The 27,127-nt window shown below is 45.4% G+C and overlaps 1 long non-coding RNA gene across 1 annotated transcript in view; it reads right to left on the reverse strand.

Annotated features, from left to right (window-relative positions):
• Window positions 1-706: 706 nt before the first annotated feature.
• Window positions 707-27,127, reverse strand: part of LOC120401623 — a 120,080-nt gene continuing 93,659 nt past the window's right edge. Inside the window, exons 2-3 of the long non-coding RNA XR_005596600.1 lie at window positions 4,794-4,872; window positions 707-3,375 (exon numbers count right to left, since the gene is read on the reverse strand). This is a non-coding gene — a long non-coding RNA (uncharacterized LOC120401623). The remainder of the gene's footprint in view (window positions 3,376-4,793; window positions 4,873-27,127) is intronic.

The raw sequence follows: 27,127 nt of genomic DNA on the forward strand, positions 1-27,127 counted from the left end.
AGAGAGATACCTTCTAAAAACATTAAAATGTATTACCGGCACGCAAAACCTTAAATTAGAGTGACTAAATGAAGACTCGGCACAGCACTTCTGAAAGGTTGCCAACCCCTGGCATAGATAACGTGCAGAAAACTAGATTACGTACCATACACATACTTGTAACATGTGGTCACTGCACCATCTATCTGTAAGCATGTAGATCAGAGTCAGTGGAGCTTCATATGTATAGAGAGAAGGCTCCTGGTTAAAGACCAGGCTCAGGGTACTGGAGCAATTTTTATAGTGGGGGTGCTGAGAGCCCTTAAACCAAACTGTAAACCCTGTATATAATGGAAACCACTTCAAGCCAGCACCCCTAGTTCCAGCACTTATGACCAGGCTAGAAGATTTGCCCGCCTCTGCTGCTCCAGCCTGAGCTTATTATTGTCTTCTGCTTTCTATGTATAATCCTCACTTCTCTGACTCGCTGTGCAGTGTATGACTCATAACAACCAGTGGTGCTTTGAGTACACGCCAAGATTCTACTAGAGAAGATCCTGGCTTCTCAGAATCAGGGCATCACCTCCCATTTATACCAGTTAAGGATCTGACCCTATGTTTTTATTTCCACCTTTATGGTTTTTCTTTGCCTTTGTGTTGTCAGCCAGCCTGTTTAAAATCGGGCAGTGAAGCTGGCACAGTATGGAACCAAAAGAAATTAAATACAAATGTTTTTGTTTCCGTTCTTTCGTTCTCTGACATTCGCTCTTCTGTCTGCTTGTCTGTTCTGTCAATTTTTGCCTTCACCCCTTTCTTTCTCTTTTGTTTCTTTCTTGATTGGGGTGTGGGGCACGTACGGTCAGCAAAGTCGTGCTCGGCTTCAGCATTCTGCTGTCCCGTTAGCTCATTGCCTTCCCCTGGTATTGTGCTGTCGAGAGCTGGTTTCTCTCCCAGAGCTGCACAGTGGCATTGTCTCCCTGCCAATGCTTTCTCCATCAGGCCAGTCCTCATTATCAAGCCCAGCTGGGCTCAGCTGACCTTGTACTAGGTACCGTGGGGCTGCCAGTGGCTCCTGACTCAGGCATCCTGTTTAGGCATCAGCCTGGTTCACCCTCCTGGAGGGTGAAAGCGGTGGCCAAAGTCTGTAAAGCTCTGCACGTACAGGCTGCAGCGTGACAATATAACTGCATCTCCGTCTAAGAAAACTGTATGGCATAATACCCAGGATGTCACACTAATATCACGCGGCGTCCCAAAGCGTTTGAATGTGATCCAGATAAAATCATAGGCACCTGCAGCTGATGACTCAGCTTCAGTACAGGAAGCGAGTGAGGTTCCCAAGAAGTAAAAGGAAACTACACACTGGCTGTAGAAAAACAATTAAGCAAGCTGGGCATTAGTCAAAAAGAAAAATGACTTGGCACTTCTGGTCACCTCACAGTTCATTTCCAGGAAGCAACTCAAAGATTTTCACCTATTGCCTAAATTTTAAACTTTGAAACATGCCAAAGCACAGACAAAACAGCAGCTGCAATGGCACAAAGAGATGGGGGGATTGGGGGAGGGCGGGAGGGCTTATACCTTATTCTCATTATACTAACATTGAGCTTTGGCCTGCTTATTATTAAGAAGTGTGTCTACAAGGCCAGAACTTCAGCTGGTGCAAATCAGTGTCATTTTGTTGAAGGCAATGGGGCTACGCCAATTTACACAGGCTGACGAGCTGGGGCGATACAGTCTTTGATTGTGCTGCATGAGACTATGGAGCAGGTGGCTACCTTGTATAGACTGAAACACCCTCCCGCTGGCATGCAGGGGGAACCCCCCACAGTGAAATCTGTCTTCAAGTGTTAATACTTTTGTTAATAATGCTCTGGAGGTTCATGCAGGGGAAAGGAACATAAATGATGGAAAGTTCAGAAAGTTGAACAGCAGACCAATACCGCGAGCGTGTCTCAAGCTGCGTTGCTGGTTTAAAATTAGATGACTTAGAAAAAATGAGACACGGTAATGATCATGGATCTGGAATACAAATTACAACATGCAACCACCATTTATAGTGTTGACCTTGTATTACTTTAAAAAAAAAAAAACACACTGCAAAGGAGAGACATACCACCTACAACCTCATCCACCAGATGAACGACTGCAGCTATTTTTGGCATTCGTTATGGTCCAGGTGGCCCATCTGGCCTGATTCACTTCGCCAGTTTTCCTTTGCATCTGGGAATTTTGACCCTCCTGCTTTCCGACTAATTGTATCACATTATCTCCTTTTTGTTCGTGATTTCCCTCTCGGCAAAAGGTTGCAAAAATCTCATGCGCTGTGTTAGAAAGTCTCAATTAACCTCTAACCTTGCTTCAGTGCATGTGGCTTGGGTTACTTCTCACACCCAACCGTGGGCCCATTAACACGTTGTCGTAAAACAAAAACTGTTTTGACGGGCTGTAATTGCTGCTAAGTGACGCTGAACAATGGGGCTCTTGTATGACCCGCAGAGCCTGTTCTCAGCGCCCCAGTAGATGAGACTTTATTTGAGATAAATCTGAGCCCCCTGTTGTATCTCTTTAAGCACTTAAGCAACCCAGCTTCCTGGAGCTATGAGCTGATGAAGGGGGCGTCGTATTTTGAATTACATGCTGCAAATCTGACAACGCTGCACAAAGCCCGAGTGACAACTCCCAGGGAGAACCACAGAAAGTTTTTTTTTCTCCTCCACCGCAAATATAATTAGTTTATGTTAGCTGGAAAAGGCCAAAGGCTACCAAAGGGCAGGGCCCTTTTTGTTTTTAGGCAAGACAGTGGAATAATTGCTTGACGCTCAGATCTGCAGGTGCTTTATGAAGCTCATTTGGCCTTGGCAGCCTGCAGTGAAAGCTGATTTCCTCTGAAAACGCCGGATTCCATGTGACAGAATTGATTTGCTGCACCAGGAATGATTGTCCATTCATGCCATTCATAATTACAGTACCTGTTACAGTCAACACTTACCATAGGCACTTGTTCTTTTAACACGATTCGCTCACTTTTGGAAGGCGAATTTTTGGGTGGAGTGAATGTAGCAACTTGCTGCAAGTACTTCAAAAAGACCAGGGGTGCAATGGCCCTTTATATCTCCAGCATATCTCAGACATAGCAGACCCACACTCACAATCTTGTTTTACTTTCTTCCCAGAGCTTCCACCTAACGAAGTGAGGCTGCTTGGGAATGACATCACATTGATGGCCACTTCTTAACAGGAAACATTTCCACCAAGCACCACCATCTGGAGTCTCGGCTTCTGGGACCATTATAAAACAGTCACTAGCCAATCTGAACAGGGTTCTGGTACCATGTGCTGAGTATTCATGGGAGATCCATAGGTATTTCATTCACAGCTCAGCTCCTCAGTAATCTGTGGGTATTTCAAAATCAGCTATAACAGGTGCTATTATTCATACAGAGTCCTAGTATACACATAGCAGGGAAGGTCCCTGCACCAAAGGAGATGGTTCCATAGAATATTAGCTTAAGAGCTTTCTTTTTCCACCCCAAATGAAAGCTTTCTTGGGGATTTGAATCTTGGGGGCATCTGCATTTCCGGTTTCAAAGATATTGGCAAGACAAATGTCTAGATACTTTTTTATAACTCATGATTAGCCAAAGGCTGATCCTTTTACGTGGGATGCAGACCCCACCAGAGTCATCCATTCCTTCATCGCCTCCAAGTTTGAGCAAAGCAATGCTCCATGCAGGGGGCTAAACTTTCAAACTATTCAGGAACTACAGCTAGGGCAGAACAGTACAAGTGGTGCTCCCCTAGGGTGACCAGATGTCCCGATTTTTGAGTCTTTTTCTTATATAGGCTCCTATTACCCCCCACCTGCTGTCCTGATTTTTCACACTTGCTGTCTGGTCACTCTATGCTCCCCATGGGCAGCACATTATGTCTGTGCTCTGAACTACCTTCCAGTCCATTCTGCGTGTGATACAAGGTGTTAATTTTCATCTATAAACCAGTAAATGTTTTGGGTCTTGGCTAAGTGAGACATCACCTCTTTCCTCATGGGATGCCAGGGCAAATAGGATCATCTGGTAGTTTAGCGGAGAGCCAATCCCTGGGGTTATGCGGAAGGGGGCTTGCTGCTAGGGATTCTTAGTCCAGGACTATGGAATTCACTCCCTGCATTGGCTCGCCAGAACCTGGGTCTAAATGCATTTAATTGCCAGATGCACCAGTTTTCCCACGCATTTCCTGCAGAAGAGGACTGAATGGAGTTGGGTGATGGGGAGGCCATTAAGAAGTCTTTATGTAAACATTGTGGGTGAGATTCTCACAACTCAGGACATGGGAGGTGTGGTGGCTTTAAGCCGCTTTTCTTTCCTCCTGCTCCTGGGCTGCTCTGGAGACCCCAGCAGAGTTTAGTCAGCCCTGGGGGCTTATGTTACAGCAGCCTCCTGGGGCAACCCTATGGGTTGCAGTGCAGCCCAGATCCCCCACCGTGCTATTTGCTATGGCCTCGCCCCACTTGCCCCTTCCACCACTGGCACCATCCACCCTACACCACGGCTCTTCAAGGGTCCTTGGAAGGAAACCTTATGGCTGTCTTCCACAGTGCCTGCACTGGCGGAATCATCCCCCAGAGGACCCCTTTACACCACTCCAATTCTTTTAGGTATCATAAAGGGAGACAGCTGGGGGTGGGGGGAGGAGCTAAGGCTTTTGACTCCATAGGTCTGTGGTGGGATCAGGGAGATCTTCCAAGCTATGCAACGTGCACCCTCTGAGGATGCGGCACGCAACAGTACAAGATAAGCCCAATGAATACTTACTCCCATTGATGGACACTTCTTCACCAAGGCGTCCCATCAATATCAGTGGAACACCTCACACGGGTAGGTGGGCATCAGCCTGAGTAAATCAACGCATGAATAAATAAGACAATAACGGCGTGCAGAATATTATGGGGCTGTCATGGGGGTGAGATTTTCAAAAGTGCTCTGCCGTGGTTCAATTCTGCTCCTGTTGATGTCAAGAGGAACTTTACTACTGGCTTCTGTGGGAGCAGAGTTATGCCAATGCTGAAAGCTTTAGAAAATCCCTCCCATAATGTTTTGAAGCTAGAAATGCCAGTAATCACCATGTTCAGATATTACCATATAACACAATGAGCAAAATTCTTAACTTCTTTAAACAAGGCCAGAACACCACTGCCATTGTAGCTTCTGGCCACTTTGTGTACCTGCTCTATCACTCAACCACCCATTGTCATGCAGGGAAAGACCCACATTTTAGGATCCAAATATCCCTCAGATGCTTTTATAGTTTTCTTACTGTAAATTGATAAAGTTAAAAACAGTTTTGAGCATTAAACTTTCACAGCAGTCTTCGGACTTGCTTATCTATACTTGGAAACATCTACCAAGTGTAGCCAAGGCCTTAGAATGAACCATATGATGCCAAATGCCACGACCCTCTGACATTAAGTATCAATGCCAACATTCTCTGCTAGCGGGTGGCACCTGTTTTTAGGAATTTACACTTCACCAGAGGAAAATATTTAAGGGAAAGCCATCATTTCCATATCAGTAACACCTCCGGCCTACTGTATTTGTTATCACCTCCTTTGACCATTCATTTCTGAGGAATCTGAAATCTCTACATTGTACTGTCAGTGAGGGATAACGAGTTAATCACGTATATCTCCTACAGCCAGGTTCGTAACGGATATAAATTGGCATAGGTCCATTGACTTCAACAGAGCCATACCCTTCTATTCCAATTGAGGATCTGGCCCATCCAGCAGTGTGTCAATCGATAATGAAGTCCAAAAAATATATTGCCCTCAAAAAAAAATGTAAGATTGCACTTCATGGTGTATCTAGTTATACGTCTTGCATGAGATATAATCTCTATCTTGGATATTACTGAGCACAGTATCTACAAAGGTTTGGATGTTTTCAAACACTGTGGGTGTTCAGAGAGACTCTCAGTTGGTATTTCACTCCATGCTCTATTTTAACTACATGCTTTCCTTCCTAATCAACCTTATATAAGTAGTATAATAATCTAGGGTAACGGCCCCACTGCTATGATTTATAGGAGTTTTACTCTGAGATGCAGGGTGTCCTAGTGCAGGGGTTCTCAACTTTTTTCTCTCTGACCCCCCCCCACGCCCCCCTCCCCACACACACATGCGCTATAAAAACTCCACGGCCCAGCTGTGCCACAATAAGTGGTTTTCTGCATATAAAAGCCAGGGCCGGCGTTAGGGAGCAGCAAACAGGGCAGTTGCCTGGGGCCCCATGCCACAGAGCCCCTTGCGAAGCTACGTTGCTCAGTCTTCAGCTTCAGCCCCGGGTGGTGGGGCTCAGGGCCCCGGGCTTCAGCCCCAGGTGGTGGGGCTTCGGCTTTCTGCCCTGGGCCCCAGAGAGTCCAATGCTGACCCTGCTTGGCAGCCCCCCTGAAACCTGCTTGTGGCCTCCAGGGGGCCCCAGGTTGAAAACCATTGTCCTAGTGGATAAATCATTGGTCTGGGACCCAGGACGCCTTGGTTTTGTTCCCATCTCTGCCACTGACGTGCTGGGTGGTCTTGGGCAATTCACTACACCTCTCTATGCCTCCAATTCCCCTTCCATGCTTTGTCTGTCCATTCTATTTTGATTATAACAAGGGCTGACTCTTTCTGTGTGCATGTACAGTGCTTAGCACAATGGGGCCCTGATCTCAGTTGGGGCTGCCAGGTGCTACTGCAATATAAATAATAAAAGATAATACAGTGTTGTGGTCAGAAGGGTCACTCTTGTCATAAGATTCCAAAAAGAAATACCTTGTACTTCTAGGATTGCATCAGAACATTGGACTATGCTTTGCTAGCAGTTCTGTGAGTAGCACTGGACCAACAATCAATTATCACCGTATTCCCAATAACGTGTCAATGTTGATTTAGCAGCTTGAGGGGGGGGAAAAAAATCAGCATCTTGTGTCTGTTCCTGAACTGGGACACTCTACTCTTCCTCATGGTCAAAATTAATCCAATAGATTGAGAAGATATAGAACACTTACTGTTTAAGACTGCAGACACTGAGAGGTAGCTGTCATGGATTGTCCTTGTGTGTAGAAACTAAAACCTGTAGAAACTGCATAGGGAGGCTATAAGGATTTGAAAATATTAAATGCATTTTCCAATCTTTGTGGAACATTGTGCTACACCCATGGGATCGTGCTCCATGGGAACCGAGTGCATGGAAATCAATACAGTTCTACTGTCTTGGAGCAGGTGCGAGCTATAGGGAACATGCATCCAAGGTGCCGCATAGAGCTATCCTTCATGAAGACTGATGCACTGTACTGACACCAAACCACAGGTTGCCTGCAGGGTTTGAATCCCTCTACCCTCAGTACCATAGCACAGGCTTCGAACATTTGACCTAAAGGAGTAACTTCACTATCTATTAGCAGTATTAGGTTGTTATCTTCTATGTAGATTAGCTACTGGAAGGGGTGACAGACATTTTACAAGCATGTTATGCTGTCACACCAGGGTTTTGAGGGCACGGCAAGTAGGTGTATGAATTATACAGATCTACCAGTGATTGTCCCCACAAGAGGAGGACAGGATGCCTCAGCCATGGACATGAGACATAGGACCAGAAGTGACTTCCTGGGCCATTGAATTCAGTCTCCTGCTATCTCAGGCAATCCCAACATATAATCCCTTTCATAAATTTATTCAGTGCCATTTATTAGTTAGCTTGGTTGCAGGGCCAGCTCCAGGCACCAGCTTAGCAAGCAGATGCTTGGGGCGGCCATTCCAGAGAGGGGCAGCACATCCAGGTATTTGGTGGCAATTCAGCGGAGGTTCCCTCGCTCCCGCTTGGAGTGAAGAACCTCCTGCTGAATTGCTGCAGATCGCGATAGCGGCTTTTTTTTTTTTTTTTTTGGGCTGCTTGGGGCAGAAAAACCCCTGAAGCCGGTCCTGCATGGCCCACTTTTCCTATTGGAAGACTGTTTCAGAACCTCAGTAGCCTTCTGAAACTTCAATTGCCTTCAATGCTACCGAGACTTCAGTAGCATTCACCCAACAGCCCCCAACTGCCATGCCATGGCCTAGGAGGAAGGTTTCCAACTGACCTGTAGTCCTTAACAGATATCCCCATGCTCAGCCTGAGTTTGGGGCTTTAAGAACAAAGATCAGGGCCTTAGAAATAACCTGGCAACTGCATTTCTCCTGGTGATGATCAAATATTCAATGAAAGAAAATTTTAGTGTTAGCCAAATCTCTCTGTAAGTAGCACCTGACAGAGGCACAGCTTAAAAAAATAACACAAAGCATGACAATCCATGTGATCTACCTGTATGTCATAGTATATCAATGATCAGCATGGTACCTATCAGCAAATAAGCAAATGTGTTTTAACCCAGCACATCTTTAGCTGCAGGTATGTAGTGGAGGGCCTGAAAGCAATGCCACCTAATGTTCCTATGTTTCTCTCTGACTGGTGTGAATTGAAGATCTCAAATGATGACTAGGACTTGACTTTTCTTGTTGGCTGTTTGGTAAGAAATATCAGGTCTGATCTTCAGCTGATGTAAACAGGCATCGTTTAGTTGACTTCACCAGCTGAGGATCCAGCCAGCATTTCCTGTGCAGTCAGCATGGCTGTTTCATGATGTGAAATGGCCTCATTAAAACCCAAAACACACTACAAATCAATTGCCTCTATATTGTTGGGTCTCATATAACATTCATATAGTCATCAGTTACAAGCCAGAAGGGGCCCACTGCATAACATGGGCGATAGGACTTCTCTCAATATTTCAACGACGGTGGGATTCCAAGTAACAGAACTAGGATTCAGGCACTGCCCGTGTTATATGATGCTACAGTGATAAGAGTTATTAGAGGATGCTCCTCTAGGCATGCTGATGTGGCAGTTGTCTTGTGAGCCACCATTTTGAGGCATTCAGATGAGCCACAAAATGGTTGGCGTTCTTTTGGAGGAAGCCTGAAGAACTTCGGCTCCTGACAGCGGGCATTCAATGTTCGGGTTCAGCTTGTGTTTCCCAATGTTTGAACAACAAATGCAACCATATGACAGAGCTCCTGGTTCTTCTGAACAACCCATGATAACTGTTTTCTCCCCCTTTTTGTGTGCGAAGAACTCAGATGTCAGTCACAGATTGGCCTGGATCACAAACACGGACATAAAAAGACATCTGGAAGCAGATAGTATCACACTGTGAAAAGGAACAATAAATTAACCATGAGAGCCATATGATTTCCCTGGAGCAAAAAAACAACCCGCACACAAATGGACTTCCAGTCCAGAGGCACCACATATGGGAATCAGTACTGGAGGTAGGAGGACTTCTGTGATGCAAAGGATGTGGGGAGTTCAAGTTCATGAATTACTGTGGGAAGATGAAATAAAGATGCTTTAATTGAAAGGCAAATAATTTTCTCTTTCCCCCACAGCCATGGATTCTAAAGCTTGCTCGTGATAGTTCAGATAAATCTCTGCATGGCCTGTTGACCAGGTCAGCTCCACATCATTAGATAGGAATACCCACCCTTCAAGAATATTTACTAGTAACATACAGGAACATACAGGAAAAGATGCTGGAGGATTCACCAGCATGCTTCAACCTTCTAGGTGTTCCCAGACATTTGCCATACCTAATCAAATCATATGGAGTTAGGGGCCTGACTTTAGGCATCCATTTTTGAAGCTTTTGACTGATTTGTTCATCAAGTTTGTCCTGATGCTTAAAATAAGGTGAAAATTCCCTGAAGTACCTAGTCAATTTGGCAGTGCTGCTTTTGGGGTAGGAAAAATATATCTTCCTGACCACTGGAGGCAATTAATTCAGTGCCTGAAACATGAAATTCTCTACAATTTAGATTCAGAATTACAACTATATCATTGGTGAAATCATCCATCCCCTTTCTAAATCCAGTTTCAGCTTTTTGACTCCATGACCTCCTGCAGCAGTGAAACCAACAGGATAACTAATTCACTGTGTGAAGTAGTACAGTGGAGCCTCGTTAATATTCCCCTCGCTAATCCACACACCTCGTAATTCACACACCAAAACCAGTGGTCCTGTCCCACTTCTCAGCTAAGATTTAACAGATTGTTGCCGGGAGCTCTCATGTTACTAAGGCTTCATGGCTATTTCAAAACATGCTGCAGGACACTTACGAGCATAACACAAAGTCTGGACATCAAACACTAAAACTAAAAGTCCAGGAGCAAAAAAGTGTATTGTTAATGCATTAGTTTCTTGCTTGTTTTGCTGTTTGCTTGCTTATATGCTCATTCACTGAATTCACATTGGTTCTCCATTAATATGAATTAGCAAAATGTAACTTTTCAGGAGAGGGGAATATTTGATCTAAATGAGTTGGCTAATAATTTAATCAAGTGACACCTTGTTCTCATACTATGGGACAGGGTGGGAAAAGAAGAAGGGATCAGTTTCTAATGTATCCTTCAGGATTTGGAAACCCTTGGTGCATTTCCTGATAAGGGCTTGTCTTCATCATAAAGTTAACTTGAGTGTTGCCTCTAGTGTGAGTCCCATCCAATCCCTGTACTTGAGTGTAAAGGTGCTTTTAACTCACTTGGGCTGGCCCAAAAGGGGCTGGAACTCAACTGAATGCAACTCCAGAGCCGGTAGCCCTCCAATGCCCAGAAGGGACAAGTCAGTTCTCCCCCCGTTCACCTGCAAAGACGTCCTGGAGCAGGTAGCTCAGTTCACCACAGCACTAAGAACCAGGAGCTGCTCTGTGAATTCTTTCACAGCTAATTGTGGGGAAACTTAGCTGTCCTTCCGGGCCCTGGAGTGGCTGAGCCTGTGCCCTGACAGCAAAGTGACCAGCCCAAGTGACGGCAGCAGCAGCCACGCGCCAGCCTGTACCGCCAGCTGGGCCTGCTAGCCCGGCTTGGAAGCACCACCACGCTCGGGGGAGAAGGTTTTGTGTGGATGGGAGCATAGGTGCTGGAACTAGGGATGCTGCTGCACCCCCTGGCTTGAAGTGGATTCCATCATATACGGGCTTTACAGTTTGGTTCAATGACTCTCAGCACCTCCACTATACAAATTGTTCCAGCACCCCCGGATGGCAGAGGGTGGGGGGGTCTAGGCAACAGCTGAGTAACAGCCCAGGCTAGCTCTGCAAGACAGACAGACAGACACACACACACAGAGTAAGGCAGGCTGTGTCCCGGGAAAGTGGAGGTAGAGGGTCTCCTGCCGCAATCGCTTATGGTCTGTGGCATGCTCCATTGGCCAGTGCGAAAGAGGGGATGACCCTCCCTTTGCCATCACCTCTCCCTCTTCTGCCCTCTCTGCAGAGGCAGTAATAGCCTTTCACTGTCCTTTCAGTCAGTACCCACTGAAGCCAAGAGGAGCCTTTCCATTGACTTAAGTCAGGCCTCGTGCTCAGTGATTATGGTGAGCTGACCCTCGGTCAGAGGCACAGGAGAGTAAAGAACTCGCACCTTCTCTCCCTGTGTGGCTAAGCAGGGCTACACACAAATCTCTAGTAGCATCTTGGGGCTTCGTCCATAGCCCACTGATGTCAAGGGGAAGACGCCTGTTGAGCCCAATGGGCTTTGACTCAGGGTCTTTGCGCTGTATTTGTTGTCCCACACCACGCAGACATCCTCAAAGGATCCCACATTCTGGCTAGTTTTGCCAGCATCCTCATGCTGTGTTACCAACATCTGGTGAAACGAAAGCCTGGGCATTCCCAAGGGGTTTGCAACAAGGGCATCTGTAGTATTCGCTGCCCTAACTCGGCTTCAGGTTACAATTTCCTGGCCGCTTCATGTGTTTTTAAAGCAACACTTTTTAATGACATCACTGTATTGTACTCACTTCAGCAGTGGAATGTAGCCCTCATGCTGCCTGGTCCCCCCCCATGGATTCAAATCCATCTGGAGTATTTCACCACCAGTTTCTTCCATAACTTTCACTAACTGAAACAACTTAGTGCCAACAGAAAACTTCACCGACTTGTTCTCCACATCCTCTTTCAAATCATTAATAAAATATATTAAACTGCCACACCTGGGATTGACCCCAGAGCACATTCCGCTATTAGCCTTTCTCCACTGGGAGGAGCTGCCATGAACTGGGACTCTGTTTCCCAGTGCTCAACCAGTTTTCAATCCATGACAAGGCTTTCCACATGAACCAATTTTGTTTTCCTTAATGATCTTGTATGAGGGACCCTGTCGGAAGCAATTTGAGAACTGACGTGAGCTGTGTGCGTCTACTCATTCGCTAACTTTTCAGAGGACTCAAGGAGGTCAGTGAGTTACCTTTAGAGCAGCTATGTTGGTTTGACCCTGCAGGTTACACTACAGCTGGCTGGAAAATGATTGATTTTTTTTCCCTCCTGAATTCTTTTTTTTTTTTGGTGGTGGTGGTTCCTGGCAGCTGAAGTTTTTGGGGTTGTTTTTTGTTTTGTTTTTTGACAAAAACCCACATATTTTTGACAGAAACAGAAATTCATGCATGAACATTTCTTTGCCATTCCAAAGCCGTTTCCCTTTGGAAAAAAAAAAAGTCTAGATGGAAAACTTGAGACCAGCTCTGCTGATAGAGATCCTGGGGCTGTGCTATTCCAGTTTTATCTGGGCCCAAAGTCAGTTGCAAATGGAGTCGAGATGAAGGTCACCTGCCTGTGTTGCAATCGCCAAGATTTCACACAAACAGGTACCATCTTAGTCACTTCCCAGTCTTCTGGTAATTCACTGCTGCTCAGCTGGCCCAGAGGAGCCAGGAATTCCCCTGGTGCTGATGTAAAACCAGCACACCCAGCTCCTACACCAGCTGCTTTCCCAACCAGAGCTGAGGGCAAGAAGGAGGGAACGAGGAGGTGGAGCAGGAAGAAAGCACAGCTTCGCACTGGCAACTCTCAGCCGATGTCTTGTCCCATAGGGACTATCACCAGCTGCTGTAAGTTAAAACCAAACTGGGCTGGCACAGATCTCTTTGGGCCAGGGATTCTCTGTGATTATGTGTTTGTACAGGGCCTAGCATGAAGCCCTAATCCCAGTGAAGGTCTTTAGGTGCTACTGTCTTACATATTAAAATAATAGCCTGGGAGCTAACAAAGATCTTTGTTGTGTGGATTGCAAGGCAAGGACAAGGTTGGAGAGAATTAAGGCTACAGTGTGACACTCTGACACTCTTATTCATGTTGAGTAGCTCCTTCAATAGAACCAGTCATGGAGTAAGGTATTCATTGTGGGCAAAGGCATCGGAAATCTGGGTCTTAGCTTACTGGGTTAATCCTCCTCTCTAGAAAATTGCAAATTACTTTATCGGTTAGTTTAAATACTGCTTTTTTGGAAAATAATGGATACGCTGGAAAAGTTCAGAGACTCACAGTAGATTTATTATCAAACTAATACCAGCTTAATCATGACTATCACAAGCCTCCAATGTTTTCTGGATCTCTCCATCTGGTTTTCAATCCAGCTGAAAGCAAGAATGTTAATAGTTATACTCTGATTCCCTATTATAAAGGCTGAAGTTTACAAAAATATTGTTATTGGTGCAAAAAATAAATAAATAAAAATACACAACCCCCTTTTAACTAGGAATTTGGAAGTTCAAAAGCTTTTTTATTTTTTTAGCATTTATAAGGAAAGTCTCTCTCTCTTTATTCTAAGGAAATTAAGTTCGCACACCTACCTGGAACATTATTAGCTTGCATTTAATACAAGTTCATTTGGATTTGACACTTATTATATTTCTAAATTTGTCCTCCGGTAAATGTGTGTTTAATTATTTTTAAACAAATACAGTGGTTCAAGACTACTTGGACTGCCAGGGCAGAATGTTGAGCTTTATGTTCCCAAGAAATGTGCAGCCTTAACCTTGCCAAAAAATTTTTTTTTATGTTTAAATGGTCACAGCTTTAACAATGGGCGTCAAGAAGGATGTAGTTAAAGGAGAGTCTTTTACTTTACACGTAGTTAGCCAAACACACATGCCTTTGGTGGATGCTGGCGGAACTGTGTTGGTTATCTAGGATAATCTGTACGCATTAGCAAATGATGTCCCACTAGGTCAACGCAAAAATTAATTGTGGAATTCTTGTCAGATCCACATTGTTTCCTGGCACAGTTGAAATCCACTCAGACACCTTTCAAGGTCTTTCGCTGGTCTCACTGTCGTTAATTGCTCCAGTTCTGGATGTGATGATTCATTCCCAGATGTCTCAGACCTTTCAGCAGCTATGCTCTGCTAAAATCAATATGCACAGCCAGCGAACAGGACATTCTTGCAAACAGGATATTTTACTCATGGCCTCTCTTTTATGTGATTAATCCAAAGTAAGGAAGGGCTCCTGAATCACACTCTTGACACAGCAAACCCCCTGCACATGAGCCTGCTTCCCACACACACGAGACTGGTCATGAATGCAGCCTTTCTGTCGCCCCTTTCCAGGTGCAGTACTAGTCACACTTTGAGCTTGACAGCATAACATAACAGTTTGCATTTGCCAGCCTCCTTGGCGGAGTATTCTTTTCTCTTCTCATTTGCCTGTATCTCAGTGGCAGGGCCAGCCAAATTGAAAATGAGCGAAGCACAAAGAGAGACTGTAGTTTCCACAGTGACAGTCTCTGGGAAAATAGTGCACTCTGTGGGTTTTTTTTTTTTTAAATGGAGCCCTCAAAGGTCACTGGTACCACTTGCGACTGAATCCCCACCCTCAGATGAAAGGCCTAGCGCATCTGGTCCATTGGTTCCCAGCTTTCAGGAGAAATCACCATGAGCGGGGTGGCGTTTGTTTGCTTTACCTTGAAACCTCTTCGTCAACCTGCGCTCGGCATCTGCGTGCGATTGCATCCCATGGTATGGGAGCAACCCAAGTAACCAGCTTTAGAAGGCAGGTTTCATACACGTTGTTGTGAGGGCAGCAATGTTTTACATTAGAGGTTTGCAATTCCAACCTTGCTGGGCGGATGGGATTGTGAAACTGTAACTACATGTAGAGACTAGAACTTGGGCTCTATATACCACATCCACTGGGCTCCCAGCTAGGGGAACATTCACTCACTCACCTGCCATTAACCTAAGTAGCCACTGGATGTCTGCATTGCACCATTCCAATGCTCCTGAAAAAGCATTTCCCTGAGGGGGGTAGGGTGGGAAGGTCTCTTAAAGATGGCAATACAGAAAAGGGACCTGGGAGGAAATACTCCTGTGTTACATCTATGCTTAAGTAAGAAGCTACATCCAACGGTTGAGATGCTAGGCTGGGGGCCAGGAGCTCTTGGCCTTCTTCCCAGCTGCACCACTGACTTGCCGTGCAACCTTGGGAAAAATCATTTAATAGCTCCCCGCCTCAGTTTCCCCAACTGCAAATTAGAACTGATAACACTGCTTCCCCTGTAAGGAGAATTCATCAGTGTACGTGGAGCATTTTGAGAAGTTGAGATTGAAGGAGTTATGCAATGCGAACGCAAAGTATTATCCATTACTGCACGCCTTGTTTGAATGGGCCTTTCATTTCATATCCTCCGACACCAGGGGCTGCAATGCTACTCTAGTAGCCAATACAAATGAGCAACATTAGCAAGACTTGAGCTCCAGTTCTGTCCTCACTATGTTGGTTAAACTGGAAAGAACAGGGGGAAAAGGAGGAGGCAAGCCAAAGTGAGCATAATTGCAGTTATTTGTTAATTATTGTAGGATCATGGTAGCATCTAGAAGCCAGGACTCCATTGTGCTCAGCGCTGTACAAACACATAAGGAAAAGACAGTCTGTGTCCCCAAAGAGCTTAGGTATGTCTACACTGCAGTTAAAAACCCATGGCTCTACCATGCCAGCTTAATCGGCCTCACGGGGCTTGAGCTCAGGGGCTGTTTAATGGTGAGATAGACATCTGGGCTCAGGCTGGAGCGTGGGCTTCAGGACTCTGAAAAGTGGGAGGGTCCCAGAACTTGGGCTGCAGCCTGAGCCTGAACGTCCACCTCAATTAAACCGCCCGAGTCAGCTGGCACGGGCCAGCCGTGGGTTTTTAAACTGCAGCATAGAGAGTCCGAGCGTAAGGCTGTAGACAACCGACAGACACAACAACCGACTGGGAGGAGCACCCGGAGCAATGAAACGATAGTGGTCAGCATGAAGAACAGTGGTCACAGCCCTCCAGCTGCCTCACTGCAGTGTTGAGATTTTTGCAGCATCACAGCAGGAAGGAGTCCTGCCAGCAAGCGTGTGAACTCCAAAAAGGGACAGAGCTAGCAGCAACCTGAACTGTAGTTATCCTTTGGCTGGGGACCTGGGGAAAGTGACCTCAGTGGCTGGTGTTGGGAATATTCCCTAAGCCATCACGGAGGCTGGAGCAGGGACCAAGGGCCCGCTGTCCTAGGGGGAACATCCCCCCTCCCACTGCAGACTAGATTACTGGGGAACAGCCAAGGCATAGATACATGCCTCCTCCCGCACCTGTGCTGGAGGATACTGTGGCCATGCATAAGCTGGTGGCACTGGTTTGAAGCTTGTTGGTGAGAACCTCTGGGCCATTGTCTCAGTGGGAGCTTACAGCTGCTTTGAGGACCTATTATTAATTCTCCATGAGGTGAGGTTGCTCTCATCATGTGTCTATAGGTGGTGTGCAAGGACTCTCCCCAGTAAAATCCATCTATGTGCCCATCTCTACTCTGAAAGTCTCCTAGGCAAAAATATAATAAGCCAATGGACAAGGTCTAGGTTTCCTCCCCACTTCCCTTGAAGAACCAGAGGTTTGGGCTTTAATTTCCCTGGATTTTCTTCTACTCTCTCCCCTAGCATTTCTTTCCTTCACTCTTTCTCACTTCACCTACTTTTCCTGCTCTTCCTCCTGTGTTCCAACAACCCCTATGTCTGCCTTTAACAAGGCATGCATCCCTTTTGCTGCTCTCCCTCCCCTGTACATGCAGGCTGTAGAAGCAGCAAGCGCTTTCCTTTTGTGTGATATCTTCCCCAATCTTGGGTGTAGTGTTTGGAGACACAGGCGATAGGGAGAGAAGGAAAAGAGGCCAAGTAGAAGAGCAGATTATCAGCTGATAAAGTGGGGTCCCTCAGCATCCAGCTGGTGCAAGTAGGGAGAGAACAAGGGACACTGTGGGATAACGCGTATTGCACTAACATCCATTTTGGGAAACTCCACCAGGGTTTTGGCCGGGAAGTGATAGTTTTTTTTCTAGCTGGGTATTTTTCCTCTGCAGCATTTGCCTTATTTGTGGTGGTCTTCACCACCAGCCACGGGAAAGCTCATTTCCCCTCATGGCACTGTCCAACTTCTCCCAGCAGCAGCTTCTGGATTTAAAATTCCGCTGTGACCCAGAGCTCCAGAGACGAAGGGGTGAACAGAGGAAATGGCTATAAAGGCCCATACCTTTGGCTCCGCCCCATGAGCTCCTACCTGAATTTGTGCCTTTCTGAGTAAAAATATCTAGGTTAATCAGGTTGACGGAAACTATAGGACCTAATCTACAGCCCATGGAATCATAAGACTGGAAGGGACCTCGAGAAGCCCGTGGTAATCTTACCAATGACCTCTCTGGGCTTTGTCTCAGGCCCTTTGTCTGAATTCATCATGGAACAGCTGCTGTAGCCCTTTCTCCTCCTTTCTACACACGTAACCCAGCATCACACCCAGACAGGCCAAGACGGAGTCCTACTAAATAGAACGGATCTGGTCCTGTGACTGGCAAGATGTTTCAAGATGTAAGGCAGATCGGCTAAAGATTTCAGAAACTGCTTAAGGGCCTGAGTTAGGTGCTTAAATACCTTTACAAATCTGATCCTAAGTGACTGGGGTGGGGCTGGTTGAAAATAATTCCTTAGAAAATTAAGCCAAAATATGGTTTTCATCTAGAATATTTCAGCATTCAAATTCCAGCCTTCCTCCCAAAATCAAAATGTTCACAGACATCCCTCCCCCCACACGTACCATTTTTGACTAGTTCCACTTCAAAGCACCTAAGTGACTTCAGAACCTAAATACCATTGAAAGTCAAGAGGAATCATGTACCCAAATGACGGGCACTTTTAAAAATGGAACAGACTCCTAAGTCACTTAGGCACATTAGAAAATTTTACCCAAAGGCTTTTGGACAAATCTTTTTTCCTGAATCAATTCTCCAAAACAGAACTTGTCCTGCTACCGAGGAAAAAGTTTTCAGCTTTGTACAGTCATAATCCAGGATGATCTATTCCCCCTCCCCTTTGGCAATTTCAGATTCATGAAGCATTGTTCATTTCCAGTTAAGGAGGTAGTTTTCTGGGAAGGGGGTGGGGGGGGAATCAAATTTGGAAAAAAAAATGTTCAAACTTCTTCCTTCTTTTCTTGCAATTTGGACGTACGTGAAAATTATAACATAACTGGTGAGCTGTGATTGCTGTTTATTACACAACTCAATTATTTATGTTACCTTGTGCTCCCCATGCCTGTTTGTTGTGTCTCATCATCTCTGTAAAAGCTTTGCAGTCTTTTCTGTGTATCTGTGTACAGCTGGTAGCACAATGGGCCCCTGATCTCTGGGTCCTCTTGGCACGGCCACAATACAAATACATCATTGTTATGCTTACAGAATGCAAGGAAGCAAATTAAACGACTGTGGAAATGTGCAGTGCCAAAAAATGTAGCCACGTCTGGTACCTTGCTCCCTGGGACCGAAGCACTGAGGGAGGGAGTGTATTTAGCCCCTCAGGGGCAGGGAAGGCCTCATGTCACCCTAGTGACCAATACAGGATCAGTGTTGGTGAAATGGGCTCCAGTTTTCTTTGGTGTCAGCGGCTTCAGGAGGAAGCGTGCACAACCACGATCACTATCAAATGAATCCATGATCCTGGGGTGTATTCTTCTGACCTTCAAAGGCCCCAATTCAATACCTGACGTCAGTGGAAATACTCCTATGCTCAAAGCAGGGCCGGCTCTAGGTTTTTTGCCGCCTCAAGCAAAAACACCCTCCGAGAGCGCAAGTGCCACCCCTGGAATTGTGCCGCCCCAAGCAAGTGCTTGGTTTGCTGGTGCCTAGAGCCAATCCTGGCTCAAAGTTACATACATGCTTAAATACACCATAGTTCTTCTGATCCAAAGCCTACCAGAGTCAATGGAAAGACTCCCATTGATTTCGATGGGCTTTGGATCAAACCCTATTCAGAAGTTAACATCTATCTATTTTATCTAAAGGTTTTATATGGTCAGCCATCCCCATAATACCGGAGAGCTTTCCCCATTAAATCAATAGCAAAGTTCCTGGTGGCTTCTCACATTTTCCACACAACGATATCTGAGATTCCATAGTTATTTCCTTTTCCAAGTATAAGGAATGAATTCAGTGTCTGAGCCACCCCAGTGGCAAATGTTGACTTTTCCACAGTGAACATTCACATCTATTTTTTTAACCTTCTGTGAAATAACAGCAACTTTTGCTAGGAAAAATACCATCATGATGTCCTGCTCTTTGTATATGGAAAATCTGGTATCTCCAGATCCTACTATATGGGAACTGTTGGTTACTGAATGGTGAGTACTGTAATAGCATCATGGGATCATCTTATGATATAGCATATTAGAAATTATTAGGGATCAAATAACTGCAGCCAGCTAGAGTGGAAATGGTGTCTCTCTCTAACACTACCTACCATGATGTTTCACAGGAAATCTCATTATGGGTAAAGGGGGCAGTGCTGCCTAGCGGATAAAACACTGGACTGGGACCCAGACCACTTGGTTCTATTCCCAACTCTGCCATTAGCCCACTAGGTAACCTTGGGCAAGTCACTTCACCTCACTGTGCCTCAGTTTCCCCCATCTATAAAAGGGGGATAATAGTTCTGACCACCTTTCTAAAGCCATGTGTGGCTGTGCAAGATGAGGAATAGGGTATGAGGAGCCCTCCACACATTCTGCAGCTGTGTATGGACTGAGCACAGTTTCAGTTGCTGTGTTCCCATGAGTCCTAGGGATGCTTCAGGCCAGTGCCATTACGAATGCCAGGCTCCTCAGTGGGGCCATAATACTCACCAGCCAGCAGTGCTGGTGCTACGAGGTGGAATGTGTTGGTGGCACCCTGTGAAAGGTTAGCAGAGCACCTAGAGCAGGGGTGGGCAAACTTTTTGGCCCGATGGCCACAGCTGGGTATGGAAATTATATAGTGGGCCATGAATGTGCACAAAACTGGGGGTTGGTGTGGGGGGGGGAGGGCTCCGGCTGGGGGTGTGGGCTCTGGGGTGGGGCCAGAAATGAGGTGTTTGGGGTACAGGAGGGGGCTCTAGACTGGGGCAGGGGATGGGGCGCGGAGGGGCAGGGTTAGGGCTCTGGCTGGGGGTGTGGGCTCTGGGGTGGTCTGGGACTGAGAGGTTTGGAGGGAGGGAGGGGGATCAGGGCTGGGGCAGGGGCACAAGAGGGGGTCAGGGGTACAGGCTTTGGGCGGTGCTTACCTCAAGCAGTTCCCAGAAGCAGCGGCATGTCCCTTCTCCGGCTCCTACGTGGAGGTACAGCCAGGCAGCTCTGCACACTCCCCTGTCCGCAGGTGCCACCTTGCAGCTCCCACCTTGCAGCTCCCATTGGACACGGTTCCTGGCCAATGGGAACAGTGGGGGCAGCACTTGGGGCGGGGCACTGTGCGGAGCCCCCTGGCTGCCCCATGCATAGGAGCCAGAGGGGAACATGCCGCTGCTTCCAGGAGCTGCATACTTCCTGGCTGGAGTTTGAGGGCCAGATTAAAATGTCTGGAGGGCCATATGTGGCCCCTGGGCCGTAGTTTGCCCACCCCTGACCTAGAGGCACTGGGCCTGATTCATCACTGGGTTCATCCAGGGTTAACCCAGAGTAACTCATCAGTGGCATAAAACTGGAGTAAAGCGATGATGGATCGGGCCCATTTTGTACACCTGAAGCGCAACACCCCAGGAATTTCCATTCCAATGCACTTGTGCACGAGAGGCTGAGGACTTAAGCCACAACTAACCCTCTGGGCCAGGATGTGTTTAGTCAATGGGAAGGGGGGCGGGAGAGGAGATAAGAATTCCACTCACCCTTGCATCCTGGAGCAGTGGGCTGGGCAGAATCCTAGCTCTTGTGCTACAGTGAGTTTAGCACTGCTGCCACCTCTCTACTCTGATCCTCTTTGGCTCTAGCCAGTAGGTAAAGTACACTCTGCCCCTTGATCAAAGGTGGCCCAGCAGCATCAGGAGCTCTGTACGCTGCCACCCATCCATGGGCTTTGGCTTATGGCCACTCTCAAGCCCTTTAACGACAAGCACGGCGCAGTATATCACTGCACTGATAAAATTAGGCCCCAATCAGCAAATCATACGAGTACACGTGTAACTTTAAGCACGAGTAGGCCCATTTACTACACCAGGGGTAGGCAACCTATGACACGGGTGCCGAAGGCAGCACGCGAGCTGATTTTCAGTGGCACTCACGCTGCCCAGGTCCTGGCCACCAGTCCAGGGGGCTCGGCATTTTAATTTAATTTTAAATGAAGCTTCTTAAACATTTTAAAAAGCTTATTTACTTTACGTACAACAATAGTTTAGTTATATATTATAGACTTATAGAAAGAGACCTCCTAAAAACTTTAAAATGTATTACTGGCACGCGGAACCTTAAATTAGAGTGAATAAATGAAAACTTGGCACAGCACTTCTGAAAGGTTGCCGACCCCTGCACTACATTGACACTATTCGCATCCCTAAAGTTATACACATCCTTAAGGACTCTGTGGGGTCAGACCTTCCACAATGATTCTCTCAATGCCACAGGCTGAATTTTTAAAGTTTTTTCGCCTGGCTTCTATTGGAATTTCCATGCTACTATTCCTTTTTCCATTTGTAGCTCAGATCCATTGCTGGGACTACATTTGTGATGACTTGGTTTATAGCATGAACTTAGTCGTCTTTTTTTATTATTATTATTCATCGTAGCACCGGTTAGGCCTGGATTACTTGCCTTGTGCTGGGAAACTATGACCTTTTCCTTGAGTATTTTCCGTTTTGGAACACGGAATTTGGCAGACTGAGCTATATTTCTCAGTGCTGGCTCTGTGCCATTGACCTAAATTATTTCACGTTAAAATTGATGTCTGGTTGTTGAGGGACAATAATCATGCCATGAGCACAAATCTGAACCTGGTTCTAGATCCACGTATTGCAAATGGAACCCATCTTTACAATGGGCCAAATCAACCCGCCAAGTCTGAACACCAGCAAACTTTCTGGGTATTTGAAACCCAGAACTGGTTTTTGTGATGTGGATTCATCTCTAATTTTAGATTTAACATACTGAATACATACCCAAGTATCGATCCTCTTTTCTCTCTTCATCTGCGCCATACAAAGTGTTCTTCCCCATAGCCTATTGTTATATTACCAAGAGCCAGAAATAAAAATAATCCTAAAGGGAAGCATATTTGAGTGATTATCGATGCAGCACTAAAGTAGTGAAAAAATACCACCACCTAAAATATTTTTTACTAAATAAAAGCCAGCCTGTACCGTTGATCTTTGTACAAACCTCCCATTAACACTAAATGGAGGTTCTGCTCATGTATGGGGCAGATGAGGAATATGGAATCCTACATGTAGACCCTGGGCCATGGACTATCTGTAAATATGGAATTTGGCCCAGTCCACCAACTGTGTTTGACACCTCTGCATTAAACCATAAAGGGAATCGCTCTTCCCTACGCATGGTCTGCATAAAAGCTAAGCAGAACTGCAGCCTTCCTCATGGGATCATTTGGTGCCCCAAAGGGGCGGGGCTGTTGCTCCACATTCTCCCTACACACAAGCCAGCAAAGCAGGCTGGCCATGCAAGAGGAGAATGAGTTACACAAGAGCATAGCAGTAGACTTGCAGCCTCAATGTGCCAGGGACTTCAGCAGGTGTTCTGGAGCCTGCTGGTGTTCCCCATAACATAATGCCGTTCTGCACCTTGCCCCACTAAGAGGCTGCACTTAAGTAGCGCAATCAAGTCCCTTTTGATTAAGTCTATTACAGACTGATGCTAGGGGAACCATTTCAGAGCTAACTTCAGGCCCTGTCTCAGTCTGAACATTCTGTAAGGTTCACATTAAGGTTTGCATTTTATATATATGCACATTAGCCTGCTAAATCCAGGGTTGTGAGTTAAATCCTTGAGGGGGCCATTTAGGAATCTGGAGCAAAAAAAAAAAAATCTGTCTGGAGATTGGTCCTGCTTTGAGCAGGGGGTTGGACTAGATGACCTCCTGAAGTCCCTTCCAACCTTGATAGTCTATGATTGTCTTTCATGGATTGTCCATTTCAAGTTTCCATGAGTCTGCTGATGACTGACAAGGCTTATTCTCGAGAGCCACATACTCTGCCACATTGTAGACATGTATTTCTGAGCAGGGTGGGTGAACCTGTGATGTTGGTTTGAGCCATGGTGTGCTCTGTCACTCCCATTTTTCCATTACATGTAATCACATCTGGTTTTCAAAGTGCTCAGTTCCCCACCTCAAGCAGTTCTTCCATAGTTGTCGGTCCTGGACTACACAGTCTCGCAAGTTGACGTCAATGTTGCATTTCCTCAGATTAGCCTTAGGGACATCTCTGTAGCATTTTTTCAGCCCTCCTTTAGCACTTTTGCCTTGGCAGAGTTGAGAGTAGAAAACTTGTTTGGATGCCTGATTCCAGACTGACAAAACAACAAGACCTGCACAGCGAAGTTGCTGATAGATAATCAACGCATCAAATGCTTGTGATATTGACTTGCGAGAGGATACAGATGTTAGTGCATCTATCAGCCCATTTAATTAGAAGAATCTTATGCATACAGTGTTGATGATACTTCTCCAGAGTCTTAGGATATCTCCTATATGTTGTCCACCTTTCAGCCCCCAACAAATCACAACAGCTTTGTAAACCATAAGTTTGGTTTTAATTCTGATGTCGCTCGGCTAGCACAGTTGAGCTGGTACTGAATTTCTTCATCATTGTCAGCTGTCTGTGAGAGGTGGCTTCCAAGATATGGGAAAGTCAGCTCACCAACATGCAAAGGCAGAGGTTCAAAGAAGAACTCACAACAAGAAGAACAGGTGGTGGCTGGACAAGTCAAATGAGTTTCAACTCCTTGCTGAAACCCATGATATGCATGACTTTTTTAATGCTGTTAGAGCTATTTATGGCCCGTGCATGTGGGGGCCAACCTCCCTGAGATCAATGGATGGAGAGGAGTTGATCAAAGAAATGGAAGCTGTCATTGCACTCTGGAAGGACCGTTTTGAAGATCTCCTCCATCGGGACTCTGCTGTTGATGACAGGGTATTCAGCTTCATCCCACAACACCCGATCAGAGATGAACTTCAAATAGCTACAACCCTGGAAGAAGATGAAGAGCAACAAGGCATCTGGAGTTGATGGAATCCCTGCAGAAATCTCTAAGCAGTGGGGAGAAGAAATCACCTTACAGCTATACACTCTTATTTTGAAAATCTGAAACCATGAAAAAATTCCAGATTAATTTAGAGATGCTATGATTGTGATGATCTTTAAGAAGAGAGATAAATCCTACTGTGGAAATTATAGAGGAATCTCTCTGCTAGCCACTTCAAGCAAGGTCCTTCCAGATTTCTCCTGAACCATCGTCTTCTTCCTCTTTTCCAAAGACATTCCTCCTGAATCTCAGTGTGGATTTAGACAGTCTAGAGGCACAACTGACATGAGCTTAACTGCTTGCCAGGAAAAATGCAGCAAACACAGACCATTATATATGGCGTTCGTTGACCTGACAAAGCCTTTAACTCCATCAACAGGGAAGCACTGTGCAAAATCCTTCTGAAGTATGGATGTCCACTGAAATGTGATATATACAGATATAATCATAGGCTTCTACACTACTTGGTTTGAGATAGGACAGGAAGCAAAAGGGCAAGATCATGTAAGTGTGATTCTGATGGTGTTTCCAACCTGTTGACATTAGACAGAGGAGAAATGACGTGAGAATTCTCGCCCAACGCCCAGGCCAAAAAACGTTCATATAGTTTAGTAAGATTTCAATAAGGAGAGGTAGGAGATTTAAATGTCCCGTAAATTCATTTTGGGACTATATAACTCAAGGAATTGATAATGGCCTGCAAAGCTTTTTAGATCTAGGTCACTGGTTTGAATCAAACCCAACTGGTAGTGACAGAAAATCTTTGCTATCTGGCGGGTGTTCAGCAGCTCATGTGAAATGAGTTACTGGTGTCAGTCCAATTCTTAGTGGACAAGTGCAAGCATCACAAAAACAATTGTCATTTGCTCTCATTTGCACCATGATGGGCAGTCTGTAGAGAATATGAATGGGCTGGTAGGCTGAGAGTGAGGTGCTTTTTCCAGATCTAGGTTGATACACATTAACAAGGTGGTACGTGTAGGGAGTTTGCACTATCACTGCCTGTGCTAATCATTCTTGGTGCACAAAGGGTTTCTAATTTACCACCACTCACATGCATGGAATTCACCCCCATACAAATAAAGAACAATCTCAATCTCTGTTAAAAAACAAGGGTCATAACACCACAATTTTCATAAACTGCTAAGATTCTTACATATTGAATGCCGCAACAGAAACTAATGTGTAATTAATAATTACTTGGTTACTCACCCTCAGCTTACTCCAGCTGGTCTTATTTGATGGTTTCCTTATTTTTTTATTGTGGTTTGTTTTGTATTTTTGCTGGCCTTACTACTATAAAATTCATGTTTATTAATTTAATTACATTTCCACAAATGTCATGTCTGCAGAGGGCGCATGCCAGAAAACTATGAGAATATTATTTGTCCTGTTGTTGCCCCACATGCAGCATACAGTCGTTTTCTGAAGATCATTTAACCCAATCTCCCCGACGCCCCATCTTAAATGAAGACACATGCATGCACACACACTGGCAGTGCCAGCTTACTAAGAGATCATTTGGGAAAGAACACCTGAGTTAGGGAGATTTCTTTAAAAGCCAGATGTAATTCACCTATTTTAGCGAGATACTCCAAAATAAATAAATCTCTACCTCCATATAATGCTGTCCTTGGGAGCCAAAAAAATCTTACCGCGTTATAGGTGAAACCATGTTATACTGAACTTGCTTTGATCCACCGGAGTGCACAGCCCCCCGCCCCCCGGAGCACTGCTTTACCGCGTTATATCCAAATTCATGTTATATCAGGTGGCGTTATATCGAGGTAGCGGTGTAGTATCAAGAGTTTTAGAATGACTGTTTCCAAAGCAGATTACTCCTACATACTGTAGTAATCTGAAAGTCAGGGCTGTACAAATAAAATAGTAGGTAGTAAATGTATTCCCATTCCTGGATTTCTGTGGAACAAATCTGGAATTTTGCCTTGCTTTTTCAGTGCAATGTTTTTGCTATCTTCTATCACCTGTCACAGTAGCAAGCTACCAGAAATGAAAGCCTAAGTCGGTCATGTAGGGTAAATGTCATTATTCTTCATTAATTCGCTACAAATCAGTCTTGTTGTAAATCAGGGAATGTTCATTAATCAATCCATTTTAAAAAAATATTTTATTTGGCCAAGAGTGTCAGTTCATGCAAGCAACAAAAAAAATATTAAAACCATGTGCTACAAAGGGGTTCATGGCTACATGCTTACATCAACAAAGACTCATAACTGCACAAACAATTACCATAGATCATGTTAACTTTCATTAAATAAAACCATGATGAAAGCCAGTAGTAGTGTTCTTATAAAAACACACATGTTGCCTAATCTGTTTATGTATTCAGGAAAAAAAAATTGCCCTCAGACAGCGCAAACTTAGGTTTCAAAAGTGTACATCAGGGCAGAATTTCTCTCACCAGTTCCCACACTCAACTATATTAGAGGGCGTACTGTGTAAAGACACCTATTAGGAAGCATGAGATGGTTAGAGCCCTGCAAATCTGCAGATATCTGCTTTATACAGGTGTGTTGTGAGCAAGACACGAGAAGTCATTCTTCCGCTCTACTCTGCGCTGGTCAGGCCTCAGCTGGACTATTGTGTTCAATTCTGGGCACCGCATTTCAAGAAAGATGTGAACAAATTGGAGAGGGTCCGGAGAAGAGCAACAAGAATGATTAAAGGTCTAGAGAACATGACCTATGAAGGAAGGCTGAAAGAATTGGGTTTGTTTAGTT

The sequence above is a fragment of the Mauremys reevesii genome, linkage group 3 (genome assembly GCF_016161935.1).
Source record: "Mauremys reevesii isolate NIE-2019 linkage group 3, ASM1616193v1, whole genome shotgun sequence".
In the NCBI taxonomy this organism is placed as follows: domain Eukaryota; kingdom Metazoa; phylum Chordata; order Testudines; family Geoemydidae; genus Mauremys; species Mauremys reevesii.